The 12402-nt window shown below is 42.4% G+C and overlaps 1 protein-coding gene across 1 annotated transcript in view; it reads left to right on the top strand.

The window, feature by feature from the left end:
• Positions 1-3050: 3050 nt before the first annotated feature.
• Positions 3051-12402, top strand: part of LOC128741922 (ras-related protein Rap1) — a 57550-nt gene continuing 48198 nt past the window's right edge. Inside the window, exon 1 of the mRNA XM_053838046.1 lies at positions 3051-3603. The gene's annotated coding sequence lies outside the window, so the exon portion shown is untranslated. The remainder of the gene's footprint in view (positions 3604-12402) is intronic.

Below are 12402 nucleotides of genomic sequence, written 5' to 3'. Positions count from 1 at the left end.
TAAATTTGCCCTGATAAGTTGATAACTACTAATGCTCCGAAATTTGTCTTACCTATTGGTTCATTTGTGGTTGTTTGTGTTGGAAAACTGAAAGCGGGCGCGCGGTTGAAGACCGGTGTCAGGCGGGGCTGACGAATTCTCCACTTCTTCACTATACCACATATTGCAACTCGAGTGGTACAAAAAGTCCAAAGCACATTTACAAATTCGATCTATTATTTTTCTTCTCATCATCATAATTATCATCATCATCGTCATCATCATCATCATTATATTTAAAATATGACATTCCGGCCTTTGGCAGAGAGATCTTAGAGTCAGTTCGTGGAGTCCGCGCAGGGCCGAAACGCCTCCGCCTGCGGGTATAGGCGTGACGGTTATGCTTGGGGTTCTACCTGTGTTTTAGTGGGCGACAGTGCCTGTCTCGTCAGGTAGAACTGATGTTTGAGGTCTCCCTGACACTTTGTTGACATCACAAAAGGGCCCAGTGCAGAGTTTTATACGCTATTAAGCGACCAGTTGGATAACCCGAAAAAAAGGAAAAAAAGTTAATTTATAGTCACTTTTAATAAAAAATAATAAAAAAGTTAATTTATAGTCACTTTAACTAGCTTCTGCGGGGCTGGGATTTGAACCCGGGTCCTCGGCGTGAGAGGCGTAAATACGAACCACTACGCCGGGACTGACCCCAAGCTGTTCTATGATAGCTTGGGGTTTCTGAATAATATGAATATAGCCACTTGCCTACTACCACTTGCTTTAGCAGAACGTCCGTTCATAGCAATAGGCCTATCGTGACAAAAAGAATTGTACATATTGAACGATCAGCCAGCCAAAAGGGAATTGGCCGCTAAGCAACATCACTAACACGTACCAGGGGTGTTGAGAATCGCCTTCCAGGGACTAGATCCATGAGCCAATCGTTGAATAAGCCCTCTCAATGCAAAATGACCCCGGCAAGTGGGGAGAAGGGCCCGCTCGTTATCCATGATATGTTGTTAACCGAACCAGGGTTAACCTTAGAAAGTTGGCTGCTCCACTCACATTGTTGCAGACCTTCAAGAGTTTCCTCCTAGTGATTCCGGTTGACTCCTCACTCCATCCTACAGTCTTCCACTCATATGATGCCTCTGTATTCTGACCTTCCCATGAATTTATCATATAAGGGTATAATAAAGTTATCGCATGATATATATAGAAATGAAATTAATATGGGTAAAAATGGAACAAGCTCACCAGCAGTCCTTTGAATCAGATATAGTTGCATCATTTGAGTTTCCATCAGTCCTACATCTAATATCCACGTACATTATTAGCAAGTTTTACGGTCAATGTTTCTATTGTATAGTAGGTGTTTGAAGAGCTAGAACGAAACAAACTGGAAATGTTGCGGTGACAAAGATGGATCAACTTTGAGCATCTCGGCTGAAATACGGTCAGTTAGTAGCTGACCAACTCTGTCTTTTGGCGGCATCTTTGTGTTCATCCTGGTACCACTAAGACGGCAAGAAATATCGTACAACAAACGGATATCAAATTAACTAGCGGCGGCGGTTTCCCCTTATTCGGCTCCCTAGTCCAGGCTCTCCTGTCCCTCCTACAAGCTCTCCAGTTCAGCGTATCGTTTACGGGCAGATGTCTTAGCCGATCTGGTACGCGCTCGCTCAATGCAGACCTTCGCCTTTCTCTGCTCGTCCTTTTTCCGCCAAGTTTCATTCGAAATCCATCCCCTCCGCCAGCTGCGCACTTTGCCGAGGGTTTTGTCTTTGGTCGTGAGAAATCGTTCTGATGCCGATCCATTGCTCTTCGATGGTTTCATCAAGTGGCCAATCCGAGGCTCGGAATCCAAGTTCGACAAAAGCCCTTTCAACCTCAGCATTCTCCAACCGGCGGACAGCGTAACGGCACCCAACTTTCTCCTCCCGTCGTTGGACACGTGCGACGCGCAAACGCATCCTAGGCACTAGCATCCAAAGGTGCGTTCAAGTTTCGAATGAAATCGCTCAATTGGATTTGGATGCCCTCTTCGGGATATTCTCAGTCACGCTGTTCATCAGCTGGCTCTAGAAACTCTCTTTCACCTGCAGATCGACAGGATCTGTTAGCGCGTAGCATTGTATTGTAACATTTCTAATCCGTGTTCTGAATCTAGCAACGATTATTTTTCGTTTACCGATATTCACTGTACATGTCCCACTGAGCTTAGTAGGAGTCCAACTCTTCTTGTATTCTCCAGTACCTGGCTAACAGACCTCGCTCAGCGCTAGGATTTCAAGCTTCAAGTGACCAGCATCCCCTGCGAGTGGAGCCAGCAGCTGGGCAGGGGGCTGTCATCCTAGTGACCAGGCGAGCCATTATGCCCCTTTCCTGTTTGCGTACGACAACCGAGATTGTATACCCCAGCCGGCACCACGTAGAGCTAGTGATGCTAAGGAGAACGGTTGGTGAACAGAGGTAAAGGATTTGCACATGCCCACCCTTTTGCCATGCCTTTTTTTAAAAGCTAATAATAAAACTCTTGTTGGAGGACCTAAAATTGCTTAACCTATAGGTAAGAATTCTTGAACCCTCATTTTCTTACCTTTGAAAAATTGAAACCAAGCAAGATTGATTGCTTTTTAAACCCATTTGAAAATTTCCGCTTATGCTAAGCATATCCGCCCGTCTTTCGATTGAAATTCAAAAGTACAACAGCAAAAATAGGCAAATGGCAAATGAAATAATGAAACCCCCCGGCTTTTCAGCTAACTGCCATAACTGGTCTAAAAAGCGGTCGACACAAAAATGTCGCTTCACCGGCGAAAATGGAGAGCGAAAAAGTGCTGGTCACACGCACACCATCAGCGCATAGACACCAAAAAGTCGCTGAACCAAATTCAAGAAGAAGCAACAGACGGCTTCAGCTTCACTGACTGAACAAGGAAGCGGCTTGCATAGCCGTATATGGGCGGCGTGCGCTAGAGCAGGATAGCTGGTTTCGGTTGCGTTCGCTTGTGTACGTGTGATTTGTTGTAGAATCATCCACATCGCGGCGAAAAGTCAATCTTTTCTTCTTTTCTTTGTACCGCAGCCCACAGTCGTGCGAATAACGAGCGAGAGTGAGGAGGCGACGAGTGTAGTGGATATCGCTCAGCTAACATTAATTCCGCCGCGGTAGGCATAGTTTTTTAGCAAACATTTCGTACATCCGTCGTTTCACGGGAACGATTTCCAATTTATTCGCTTATAGTTTCGCAAAAAGTGCGTGGAATTCAGTGAGAGAAAGGCGTCGTGTAAAAGTTGCCTAGCTAAAAGCAGCCAGCGAAAACCACAAGGATCACCATTGCCTTGCCATAGAGCTAGCTACTTCGCGACCAGTGCGTGTGTGTGGAACGGGAAAATACTTTGGCGATAACGAGAGGAAAGTTTTCGCCTCTGGAGGAATCATTTGCCAGTTCCTGCTTGTTAATGTGCTTTTTACTGAGTTTTGCCTTTTCGTGATGTAAACCGTCGCTATCAAATAGTGATCTCTAATCCGTTTTTTTGTGTGTTCAATTTCGAGGAAGATAAAGAAGTAGATTCGTTAGATTTTTTTGCAGCCGCTGGAGTGCTCATTCTTCTCATGTAAGTTTCATCAGAAAGAAAACGTAGAAGATAGTGGTGTGTGGATGTGCTGCAGACAGAAAAAAGCGCTGGAAAATATGCCGTTTGATCCAAGAATTTGGCTATGTGTTTGTGCTACACACAGAACCAGAACAAGATGCCGTGGAGTGATTACATTATTAGTGATCGATGAGTACACGGGATGACTAAAGCGAATGAAAGCAATGCGACGTAGAGGACTGTTGCATGTTCCTTCGGCAGGAAGTGGACAGGAAGCACTCGTTTGAAAAGGGTTACAGAAGCGGAAAGCGGTGTGGAAGGTTACATTCTGACGCGATCGATGCATTAGTCATAGCCCGAGAAAGGCCACGAAGTAGTAAACGTCAAATGGTTGAAGTGCTGCCAAGAAGGCTGCCGATGCGTAAGGGGTGGTTTAAAAATTACGTTTACTGTAAATATAATTTTTAGAATGAAACTGAAAATTTGTTGTTGATCAACGTTTTTGCAAAAACAATTTTATTAATAAAATCTGTAAAAAAAACTTGAATGGATTAACATAAATGTAACACATTCACAAAAATGGAATCAATATATGACGAGCGCTGCTCAGGTCTTGGATCAAAGTTTGAAAAATCTACTTTGTGGAACATGAGTTGAACGCGACATAAATCCTTAAAATTTGTTGAATGGTGCAAATCATTATTTCAAATGGTGTGCCATAATTAGCCGTTTAGATAATCTGTAATATAAACGTACGTATCTCATGTAAGATGTGTTAGTTTATGGTTTTTACGATATCAGCAGAGTTCAAAAATTGTACTGCTTTCACTTTAACATTTGATTAGCTGAAAATTTTGACTTCCATTGCCCCTCGTTGCAATCGAAACTAAATAGATGCATTTTTTCTATTCGGCCATCACTAGACCTAACGGCTTCGCAAGATTGACACGTCCACTGAAATTTAATTTAGGAATAATTAACCAACTAATCAAGGAAATGTAGGTTGTGCGATAAACGCAGGAATAAATTTCACAAACTATCAATTATGCTAAAAGCCGGTGATGAAGTATCGGAAATGCTCAATCTCTGCAGCGGCCTCAAACTGTTCAATTCATACTCCGCTGCCTTCTTTCATAATCGAAGGCAAGGCACGTTGTGCCAACCTGCTGACGGAACGCCGCGTTTTTCCTCAATGGAATTTCAACGCATAATCGCACTTGAAAGCCAGCAGCAAACAAAAGAGGAAGACGTTAGTTTTATCCGATTAAGAATTCTGATCATAGAATTGAATTGGCGTCAGCCGAGCTAAACTTAAGCAAGGAAGCACCACGAACGATGCCAAACTAAGCCGGGCTTATTAGCTGCGTATAAATCGCAATGCACGAACTAGAAAATATTTGATAATTGCTGATGTACCGGATGCATGAAATAATTTATTTTTGACAGGCAGAGGACACTTAGTCAATATTTTAGAGTTTTGCTGAGTTCGCGCTTGCGTTTTAACATTATAGCTAATTGTTTCCGTCTTTACAAATTTTAAAAATAAGTGTTCAAAATCCTTCGGCTGACACGTCTTCATAAGATTTATCTTTCTTTATCAAAACACTGCAGTTTTTGACGAACATTAATAAATTGTTTAATAGTTTTAAATGAAGCCTAGGTGCTACATTCCGTTATCGAAACTTCAGCTTCTGTTTTTATTCGACAGACTTTGCAGCCAACTGTTAGAGTGCAGGACAATTGCAGGGTCAGTTGCTAAGATCCTGTTAACTCTAACAGCATCTCCCAGTCGAAATTCGAACATACGACGACTGACGACTGGCTATTATAATTTTAAATGTAACACGTATTCAAAAAACACTAAGTAGGTTGGGCATGATGTTTGTGTTTCATGTATGCGGCAGCGATTGAGCCATGGCTCATTGACTTTGACGGAGTTAAAAAAAAATGTCTCGCATCCCGTTCGCACGTAGACAAAACCCTATACCGAGCTATCATTCTACTAGAGTGTCAACAAAAGCAAAAATACTTCCCTCTTTCTTTTTTTCACACAAAAACCACAAAAATATCAACAACTCCTTTGATGCGAATTGCGTCGCTATGGATACAAATAAAAACAACATTCGCTGAATTTCACAAAACGGGTTTTTCTTGTGTATATCGTATGCCTACCTACATAATGAAAATTGACTTTTCGAAACATCTGCGGTGATTTCACGGATACCTAAGTTCTGAAAATTTGTTTCGAATTGATCAATTTGCAAGGTAGGAGTTATCCCATAGTGGACCCTTTACCTATAATGGACCTCGGGTACAGTTTCGGCGTTTATTAGCTTGTGCTTCTTATTTCCGAGGAAATATGACATGAAATAGAAAGTACTAAACATGCCACACATTCCAGTTTATAAAGATTGAGCAGCGTTCGATTATTAATGCCTTAAAATCGATAATTTCAACAAGTGTGGGTCTATTATGGGTTAACAACGCAAAAGATGTCGCCATTAGTGGGCCCTCTCCATGCAAAATACACTAGAATTCTTATAATGGAACCGGTCTCTATCCTATTGTAAACCACAAGGTCCATTAAAGGAAAACGGACATTCCAATCTGTTTTAAAAAATGTGCAAAATATAGAGATTATCAACACAAATTAATATTTTTTTAGGCTTAATCGAAAGTTACTTGTATTGTAAGAGCCATCGGTTGCGTGTTTAGCATTACCAGTTTAATATAATTTGTGGAAGAAAACTACTCAAGTACTAACTGGTCCACTAATGGTTAATTTACCCAGTAGTAGGGGAAAGCCACCATCATTTCAAGGATTTGCCAATGTATGTGGGTAGAATTACAGTAGATCCAAATTTGATTATCGAATGAATTTCACACTAATGCTGTTACAAAAGGGCCAACAGGGATTGGGCGGACCCACAAGCAGAGGCACTTGTGCGCATTCCGGGGTTATAACAGTCGCCTTCCAGCATTAGGATCCTTCCATGTAATAATCAATTTCGCTGTACCAACTTTAACCCACGTGATGATTTGTTTGTTTTGAATTGAGAAGTGCCATATTTGCTTCAGACCTTAAGGATTCAGGTTGGCAATCCACTTCATCATCCAGCCCTCCACATTTATGGTATCAATAATAATATGATATTAAGATGAAATATGGCATATATGGGTAAAACTAGAACAATCTCACCAGCAATCCTTCATATGGAATAGAGTAGCGTCCTTTGAGGTTCCAAAAGTGCTTCTAATAGTTAATTTAATTTTTCATTCTGGTATCCATGTGCAGTATTAAAGCTCGTTTTGGCCAAAGTGTTTACTATATAGCAGGAGATGCTTCAGAAGCTAAAACGAAAAAAATAATTAAAATAACTTATTAGGCTTACCTATTAGCTAGGCCGTGAGGCTCCGCCGTCTGCCCTGAACCGCAGTTTTGAGATCAGACATCCGGGAATCATCCAGTATCGCACCTCCTAGCTTGGCTACTCAATAGAGCAACCAGGTATGGCCACGTGAAGGCGCTAGGTAGGGGCTTGGGATGGCTTGAGCTATATTGGACGCTCCTCATTTACCTTCTCCATTTCATATCCTCGAATTGATCAATTTGCAAGGTATCTAAAAATATGCGTTGCTAAATGGTGGTTGGGTTAGTCATTTTTTACAGTACCAAGGGGAGGTAAATGTACTGAGACTGACGGAGGAAGAACAGCAGACGGGAAAACGGGTGGAAGTTAATGATTTTATAAACATTTTCCTACTCTAACATGCTACCTGTTTGATCCATTTCTACCGAAATAAACTGGGATGTACCTAGAACTACTAGAAAACGTTTTGGTTGGTCGTATCGGACGATGTTAATTTCGCCGCAATAACATTCTCTAATAACTTGAACTACACTATCTATTGGCATGTTCCAAAAAGAACTATGCCCGTTCGGAAGCTGATACGACGTCTGAAATCCGCGAGGAATGCTGCTCTCAAGAAATACTCAAAATATAGAATGCTACCAATCCGTAACCATTATCTGTCAATCAACACGCCTTACGAACGATTGAGTCGAACCTGCTTCCGGAACTACCTAAAATACGTCGAACATAGACTGAAATATGAATCCAAATTTCTTTTGGAAGCACGCGAACGCAAACTCCAGATCTTTCATTGGGTTCTCTGGAGTTCCACAAGATTCCTATCCTGGACCTTTGGCCTTTCTCGTCCACTTCAACGATGTCAATGTGCTAATTAAATGTCAGCGACTCTCTTTTGCCGACGATCTTTAGCTGTATGCCAAAGTTGAAGGTGCGGACGATGTCGCATTTCTGCAGGAGCTACATGCTACATTGCTACATGCTGCTGAACCCAGACAAATGTGAAATTATTACATTCTTCAGGAAACTAAACCTTTTCTTTTTCGACTATATGTTATCAGACGTGCTCTAACGTCGCGAAAACTATGTCAAGGACTTGGGAATACTGCTTGACTCAAAGCTTGATTTCAAACAGCACATCGCATTTGGTGTCGACAAGGCCTGCAGGAACCTTGGATTTGCCATACGTCAAAGCTCTACTGCGCACTTGTCCGGTCCAACCCTGAGTACTGCGCTCCAGCGTGTGAATTCCTTACTTCCAAAATGGAGTTGACCGAATTGAATCAATTTGTTTCGCTGTTCGGAGATTGCCCTGGAATCCTGGATCCCTCCCAGCAGCTCTGCCAAGAACAACGCTGTAGACTCATCGATCTTGACCCCTTTGAATACTCGTCGCGATGTGATCAAAGCAGTAGCTATTGTCGATATGCTGACCTCGAGAATGGATTGCCCATGTTTTCCCACGAATTTTAACATACACGCTCAAAGTCGCATTCTACGTACTGGCTCTTTTCTGCTTGTATCGCAAGGGCAAACCAGCTACAGCAGCTTCAGTACGATCACCGGTCTGCAACACTTCTTGAATCGTTAATCGAACAAAGAGAAACAATGATATTCAGGATAATTAATCGATCCATGTTTTCATGCAGCTCCAAGCATGATATGCTCGAGATATTCCGCTGCAATCAACAGTCTGCAGTTCTGATTGGGCTCCCATAGAGTCACTTTTACAAACATTTATAGCTCAGCCAACCCTAAAATCCACATGATAACACTTCAAAAACTGCTTGATTTGAAACCAAACCGAATTTTCGAAGTAACCCGAAATGGACACGAGCCTACTCAATATTAGTTTCAGATTTGGAGGCGTTTAGATGGAAATTCTTCGTTCAAAACTACACTTTTTCGCATCTTGGGTTCTCTCAATAGGTTATGGGCACTAAGCACAAGGACTGTTCTTAAGAAAAGAGCAATTTCGTGAAACGCTGGTGAATATGAATATTGGATTTACCCTATCCAGATTTTCGTGAAAGCAATAACCGAAGTCTTCTAAGTGAAGATATGCCATGGAAAGAAGCTGAAAAGAATAGGTTCATTGGAAAGAGCTGTTGGCAAGCTGCCTAACTGATGGTTGCCTGGAAGTCGAGAAGATGCTGCTAAAGACAGTCTGCATAGTCGGTTGATGTTGCCTAACCAGAACGGTAGACGTTGGGGATATCGCGCCTCTGCGCAATTCTGCCTATTGCGTCATACGATGGACGGTCAATGATGTTGATAAGACTGAAAAACGTCCATTAACCCTGCTTGAAACGAAGTTCAGAGCAGTGGTAGATTCAATACTAGTGCGATGCAAGCTCTAATGGACAATCTACGGACCGAAACAAGCGACAACGACCTTCATAAGTTGCTAAAAACGCACTACTTGTTTGAAAAACCAGTCATTAGTATTTCGGTGAAATCCGCCAAGGACAAAAAGTTCCAAAAGACTACGAAGTGAGTCGGTGACCAGCAGTCGGGCAGCCTCGAAGCGCTGGCCTATTATGGAGGCCGGATGATCCAACGTTTACTAACAGCTATTCAATGGCGTTACGGCGGCTAAGATCGAAACCTTCGTAACAACCTCCGTAAAATGCGCAACCAATATTTCTTTACTAAAAGCAAATCTGATAGAGCTAAACTTCGGGAGCGTGAGGATGAGTATAAAGCTGTCCTTACCGCAACATATGACAACTATTTGCAAAGGATTCAGTCTGCTGTTAAATAGGACCTCCTGTTTCTGGAATTTTGTTAAGAAACGTAAAACTGGCAACAATATTCCTCCGTCGGTCAACTTCGAAGGAACAACTTCTCACTCGAGCTCAGAATCAGCTAATCTTTTCGCTACGTTTTTCGAGGGCGTATTTGGTAAAGCATCACCCGTCTAGCGACACAACTGCATATACCGTTCCGTGATATTATTCTACCACTAGTGCAGTTTTCTATAGACGAGGTTCGCAAAGCTCTTGACGATCTCGATTCAACGAAAGGACCCGGAACAGACAGTCTACCACCAGTATTTTTAAAAAACTGCGCCGTTTCGCGTGCATTGCCGATTACCACTGTTTTTAACCGCTCAATCAGTAGTAGATCGTTCCTCATTGCATGGAAAATGGCGTCCATCGTGCCAATCCATAAGTCCGGAAGTTACAAATCGGTCACCAATTACCGTGGCATATCCATACATTTGCAACCTCAGCAAGGTATTAGAAAAACTACTTCATACAACTATATACAGGTCAGTTGCACCGATCATTTCTAACAGCCAGCATGGATTTATGAAGCATCGTTCGACAACATCAAATCTTATGTGCTACGTCACAGCGATATCACGTGAGCTAGAAGCTAAGCGGCAAGTGGATACGATCTATTTTGATTTTGCGAAAGCTTTCGATACTGTACCACACAATTTCATTATTGAAAAACTGAACTACATCGAATTTCCCTCATGGTTTACCGAAAGGCTTTACTCATACTTATCCGATCGCAAAGCATTCGTTACAGTAAACTCCGTGCGCTCCAGAACATTTGACATATCGTCTGGTGTCCCTCAAGGCAGTGTGCTTGGCACGCTCATCTTTATAATTTATATTAATGACCTGGTCGAGCTACTGTCATCATCGAAATTATCGTTTGCTGACGATCTGAAAATTTTGCGGGTGGTTGCTGCCCCTGCCGATTGTGTCGCATTATAGGAGGATATTAATCGTTTGCTAGTCTGGTGGAGTGACAACGGCATGCGTGTTAACAGCAATAGTGTAAAGTAATATCATACAATTGCCGTAACACCGTTTTTCTTCATCAATACAGCATGGGACCGGATTGTCTGGAACGTGTTAACTCTATTCTCGACCTAGGCGTTACTATTGACTCTAAATTGAGGTTCGACGAGCATATAAGTAGTCACCGCTAAAGCATACACCGAGCTTGGTTTTATGCGACGCCATGCGTCTGGATTCACTGACGTTTATTGCCTCAAGACGCTATATTGCTCTCTCGTACGCAACATTTTGGAGTATGCTTCCCCGGGTTGGGGTCCTGCACACGTAACACAGATCCTTGCGATTGAGCGAATTCAGAAAAAAAAAACCTTGCGATTCGCCTTGCGTCAGCTACCGTGGAATGATCCAGTCAATCTTCCCAGTTACATAGACCGTTGTCAACTGATTAGCGTGGATACACTCGCAGTCCGGCGCGTCAAACAGCAGCGTCTATTTATATTCGACCTTATAACGGGCAATGTGGATTGCCCGGAACTCCTGTACCAGATACCGTGGAATGTACCTCCTCGTCGGCTTCGGAATCCACCGTTATTGGCCATCCAATTCCACAGAACAAATTATGGTGTGAATAATTGTTCTAATGTCTGCTTGCGTTCCTTCAACGATGTTTGTAATGTGTTCGATTTTACTCTGTCTAGAAATGTTTTTAGTAATAGAATCCGAGGCTTAAATTAGTTATTAAATAAACAACCTGTACGACATAGTCGAAGATGGTGAAATAAAATTAAAGACAGCTGGAGAAGAAGTTAGAGAAGATTCCGGTGTTCCAAACGGACGTCTACAAGCACATTGACGATTACCAGGGGAAAAGAAAAGCCCCATTATTTTGACGCGACCAAACAATTCAAGGTGTGGTAGCTACCTCTGCCTGTTGTTCTAAACCTCAAAAATGAGGTAAAGATACGAATGTATCCCTAAATTCACAGCTGCTGAAGGATCCTGACGTTATCGTGCCGCTGTTGTCCGTAATCGTTGGATTCCGGGAGAAAGGTATCGCTATCGGCGGAGATCTGCGTGAGATGTTTCACCCGATGAAAATTATCACTTGAGATCGAAGATTCCAGCAGTTCCTCTCCCGGAAAAATCCCAAAACATAATGCCAAAACATATGGCGTAGTGACTGCGACTGCGGCGACGCAATTGGAGACGAAAGCTGAGAAAAGTGGAAACACTGGACAGTTGTATTGACGAAATTATCACGACATTTCAGTGTAAGCCGAAATATACATCTTTGCGTTGCATATTTGCGACTGGTCGGTCTTCAATGAGGTCCCTCGGATTCCTTAGGTCATATCTCAGTCAAAAGTGGAAATAGCGATCTAGAACGCGATCATGTATGGTATACGGGCCCTCTTGTAAAGGATGTGCCACATTAAATTGCATCACGAAAAAAACGTTGCAGAAAATTTCCTAGTTGACCGATCCTTTTCAAACTTTCAGACAATAAAATATGACCCTTTAGTAAGTTTTTGGCATATTTATTTCATTTAACTGCAATACCATAACCGCATGCTCGCAGCTTACGCTTAACTCCACTTATAAGGTTCTGTACAACATCTGGTTGCAGCTTTCTCTGTACGGAAATCCACTTTTTCTTCATGTCTCCCTAAGATTTGACCTCTTCGGGATGT

The sequence above is a fragment of the Sabethes cyaneus genome, chromosome 3 (genome assembly GCF_943734655.1).
Source record: "Sabethes cyaneus chromosome 3, idSabCyanKW18_F2, whole genome shotgun sequence".
In the NCBI taxonomy this organism is placed as follows: domain Eukaryota; kingdom Metazoa; phylum Arthropoda; class Insecta; order Diptera; family Culicidae; genus Sabethes; species Sabethes cyaneus.
Note: the sequence above shows the minus strand (reverse complement) of the source record. Positions and strands in the feature narration are given on the sequence as shown.